Raw genomic sequence first — 4919 nt, 5'->3', positions numbered from 1 at the left:
GAGGCGGAGCTTTCAGTGAGCCGAGATTGCGCCACTGCACTCCAGCCTGGGCGATAGAGTGAGACTCCGTCTCAAAAAAAAAAAAAAAAAAAAAAAAAAAAGTCCCCACCTTATAGGCTCGTGCAGATCCAGGGGTTATTAAGTGCTCAGGCAAGTGTCTGGTACACTCACCCCAAAGTGCTCGGTACACAGAGACACTGTCATCCACACCACCATTGTCATCAGCATCGTCCATGGTCATTATTTTTTTCCCCAGGTCCTCACCTGTCAAAATGCCTATCCTGAAGAACCTGGGAGTGTCAGACCCTAAGGTGCCCCGGGCGGGGACCCTGCCCCTGAGGTCCTCTCGGAACCCCTTTGAAGAAGTTTCAGGGCTGGAGGAAGAAGAGGCCGGGGAGCTGGGGTCCCTCCCCAATGGAACATCTTGTCGCCGCCGCGCCACCCTGGAGAAGCTTGCAGGCCTGGCTCCCTTCCGTCTGGGCTGGGCCCCGGGCCGGCGGGCAGGCAGCCCCGGGGATGGGCAGTCCCGCTCTTTCCTGGGCCGTGTGCTGGTACCAGGGATACGCAGGAGCTCAGCAGATTTTGGCCTCCTGGCCCGGCTACATGGGACCCGAGCCCATGGCGACGAGGAGGCAGCAGGGGAGGCTGCCCGGAGACTGGCCTTCCTGAGACTCGGGCGTGGATCCAAGCCCCAGCGTGCGTCCCTGGCTGAGAGAGTGGTGCCTGCAGGCGAGGCAGCTCCAGAGCCCCCACCCAAGGTCCCAGAGCCCCCAAAGATGAAGGAGCCATTGTCAGGTGAGTCCAGAGCCCTGACCCAGTCCTGGGAGAATTCCAGTGCCCATGTCCATCCCCAGCCCTGGTGGTCCCAGGCTTCATACTTAAGCCCATCCCAGCTGCCACCTGTGACCCCGACCTGCAATTCACATGTCTGACTCACATCTCCTGCCTCCTTGCCAGCTCCAGCCCGTTACTACTGCCGTCCTAACTCCTGTCATCAACCTTCTTCTTCAGAGCCACCTGTTAAAATATGCCCACCCTCAATCTTTGCCTCCTCCACCTGCCGTCTTCAGCCCTACTCCCACGTCTAAAGCCACGTGAATACCTGATTTTGGTCCCATCTCTCCCCCTTCCCTTTCTATCCCCAATTTCTTCAATTTCTTTATTTTATTTTATTTATTATTATTTTTTTTTTGAGATAGAGTTTCACTGTGCCGCCCAGGCTGGAGTGCAGTGGTGCAAGCTCGGCTCACGGCAATCTCTGCCTCCTGGGTTCAAACGATTCTCCTGCCTCAGCCTCCCAAGTAGCTGATATTACAGGCATGTGCCACCACGACCAGCTAATTTTTGTATTTTACTAGAGATGAGGTTTCACCATGTTGGCCAGGCTGGTCTCAAACTCCTGACCTCAAGTGATCTGCCTGCCTCATCCTCCCAAAATGTTGGGATTACAGCTGTGAGCCACGGCACCTGGCCAATTTCTCCTTTATATGAGGACACCACTCATATGGGATTTGGGTCTGCGCTATGATCTCACTTTAATTTGATTGCCTCTGTAAAGACCCTATTTCCAAATCAGGTGACATTCTGATGTACTGGGGTGAAGACTTCACATATCCTTTTTTTTCTGGGGGGACATAATTCAATCCCTAACACCACCCCGTCTTCATCCTCAGTCCCCATTCCTACTCCAAGCCCCAGTGTCTTCCTCAATGCCTTTTCTGTTCTCACCCCACACTTATTCCAAGCCTACCATCAGTCTCTATCTGAGACACATCCATATGCTTCTCGTACAGCTCATCCTTTCCTCCAAATGCCATCTCCTTTTGGAGACAGGGTCTCACTCTAACACCCAGACTGGAGGCTAGAGTGCAGTGGTGCAATCATGGCTCTCTGCAGCCCTGACCTCCCGGGCTCAAGCAATCCTCCCACCTTAGCAGCCTGAGTAGCTAGGACTACAGGCACACGCGATCACACCTGGCTAATTTTTACATTTTTTGTAGAGATGGGGGTCTCACTATGTTGGTCAAGTTGGTCTTGAATTCCTGGCCTCAAGTGATCCTCCTACCTCAGCTTCCCAAAGTGCTGGAATGACAGGTGTGAGCCACCACGCCTAGCCCAAACACCATCTTTTTTATTTTTTTAAGACAGAGTCTCACTCTGTTGCCCAGGCTGGAGTGCAGTGGCATGATCTCGGATCACTGCAAGCTCCGCCTCCCGGATTCACACCATTCTCCTGCCTCAGCCTCCCAAGTAGCTGGGACTACAGGCGCCTGCCACCATGCCTGGCTAATTTTTTATATTTTTAGTAAAAATGGGGTTTCACCAGGTTAGCCAGGATGGTCTGGATCTCCTGACCTCGTGATCCACCTGCCTCGGCCTCCCAAAGTGCTGGAATTACAGGCATGAGCCACCACGCCTGGCCCCAAACACCATCTTTAATATCAATGTCTATGTCCAACACCATGGCAACCCCCAGCTGGTCCAGTCCCGTTTCATATCCCATTCTTCCCCATGTTCACCTTCAACTCTTTTACACTCTTTTGGTCTCACTCTTAACCCCCAGCCCCAGGCCCCTCTCAGCACCCACCTTCCACCCATTTCCCTCCGGCAACCTCCTTTTTTTTTTTTTTCCTTTGAGGTGGGGTCTCACTGTGTTGCCCAGCTGGAGTGCAATGGTATAATCTCGGCTCACTGCAACCTCCACTTCCCCGGTTCAAGCAATTCTGTCTCAACCTCCCGAGTAGCTGGGATTACAGGCATGCATCACCATCCATGCCAGGCTAAAATTTTTTTCTGTATTTTTAGTAGAGATGGGGTTTTGCCATGTTAGCCAGACTGGTCTCGAACTCCTCATCGCAGGTGATCCACCTGCCTCAGCCTCCCAAAGTGCTGGGATTACAGGCATGAGCCACCACCCCTGACCAGCAACCTCCTTATTCAGTCCTACTTGATATCCTAGTCCTTCCTCAGCCCCCAGTTTCAACTCCAACTCCAAGCTCAACCTCCTCTTCATCCCTAATCTATCTTCACCCCTATCCTGAGTCCCAATCCTAAACCCTCATCCCCAACCCCTCCATCTTCAATTCCATCCATGTTCCTATTCCCAAGCCCAACTCACTTCCAGAATTCATCTCCAAACTCACATCAATTTTTTTTTTTTTTTTTTTTTTTTTTTTGCGACGGAGTCTAGCTCTGTCATCCAGGCTGGAGTGCAATGGCGAGATCTCAGCTCACTGCAACCTTCGCCGCCCCGGTTCAAGCAATTCTCCTGTCTCAGTCTCCTGAGTAGCTGGGACTACAGGCACATACCACCATGCCTGGCTAATTTTTGTATTTTTAGTAGAGATGACGTTTCACCATATTGCTCAGGCTGGTCTCGAACTCCTGACCTCAGGTGATCTGCCCAACTCCCAAAGTGCTAGGATTACAGGCGTGAGCCACCGTGCCCGGCCTTCACATCAATCTTTACGTCCTTTCTATCCTCAGCTTTCACTTACACTCCCCTCCCCCACCTTTCCAACCTCATCCCTACCCAGATCCCAATGTCATTCTTCCCTCCTTTCCCATTTCTGTCCAGACTCCCACCCGACTTAATCCTAACCCTAAACTCCCTCATCCCCACCCCCACCTTCCCCCCATCCTCACCTCCAGCCCCATCCCCATCCTTGTCCCAATCCCCATCTTAATTCACTGCCATCCCCAACCCTGCCTCGATCTCTGCTCCTGTGCCTGAGCTCTGCTTTTAGCCCTGAGGCCTGAGCTGCTCCAGGGCTGGGGACTCAGGAGAGCCTTTTCTGTCCTCTGATGCCCTCCGCGTTCTGGCCAGAGGCTATTTCAGCCCCAGCTCCCTGGGGACTGGGAGGGCACTGGAGGGAGGTGAGGAGGGGGTGACTAGAGCCCCGCCTTCTGGAAACGGATGGGCAGAAATAGCGCTGGCCAGGAAATAGTTTCTCTGCCAGGGAGGAAGTGGAGGGGGGTGGAGGTGTCGAGGGTAACCCTGGGCTGCCAGGACCCTCCTTCAGCCTCAGAGGCCTTCCAGCCCCACGACTCCCCTTTCTTGAGGCAGTCTGAACTCATCAGAGGGCCAGATCACCCCACAGCCATCCCCACCCCAAAAAGACCCCATCAGTGGTCCCATATCCTCTCCTCATCTCCAAGCCCCCACCCTGCCCCTCCTGCTCCCACCGCTGCCTCCATCCCTCTCCTCCTTACCTGGCTCCTCTCTCAACCCTCTCGCCTCCTCCGACCCCTCCTCCATTTCTCCATCCCGCAACCTCCCGAGATCCCTTCCTCAGCCACAGGCATTTCTCTTTTCTCTCTCTCTCTAAGTTTTTATTTATTTATTTTTGAGATGGAGTCTCACTCAACATGTTGCCCAGGCTGGAGTGCAGTGGCGCAATCTCGGCGCCCTGCAACATCCGCCTTCCGGGTTCAAGCGATTCTCCTGCCGCGCCCTCCCGAGTAGCTGATATTATAGGGGTATGCCACTACGCCCTACTAATTTTTGTATTTTTAGTAGAGACGAGGTTTCGCCGTGTTGGCCAGTCTGGTCTTGAACTCCTGACCTCAAGTGATCCGCCAGCCTCGGCCTCCCAAAGTGCTGGGATTACAAGCATGAGCCCCTCACCCTGTCCCCTCCCCTACATCCTTTACCCAACACCCTTCTTTCTTGCTCTTCTCCGGGCTCTTCTCTGCCCCCAACACCTTCCCGCCTCCTGTAACCCTCTTCCCGTCATCTCCCTTCCCTTCCTAAGCACCCACCCTACCCCTGCGTCCGGCATTGCCCCCATCCCCCCCGCGCACTGCTGACCTCCCGCCTTCCCCCCTGCAGTGCTGGAGATCCTGAGCCTGATCCAGCAGCGCGAACTAGCGCGCGCGGACGAGCACATCCTGGAGCTGGAGGCCGAGGAGCTGGCGCC

Source organism: Mandrillus leucophaeus, unplaced genomic scaffold (assembly GCF_000951045.1).
Source record: "Mandrillus leucophaeus isolate KB7577 unplaced genomic scaffold, Mleu.le_1.0 Scaffold151, whole genome shotgun sequence".
Classification (NCBI taxonomy): Eukaryota; Metazoa; Chordata; class Mammalia; order Primates; family Cercopithecidae; genus Mandrillus; species Mandrillus leucophaeus.
This window is presented reverse-complemented; position numbering follows the sequence as displayed.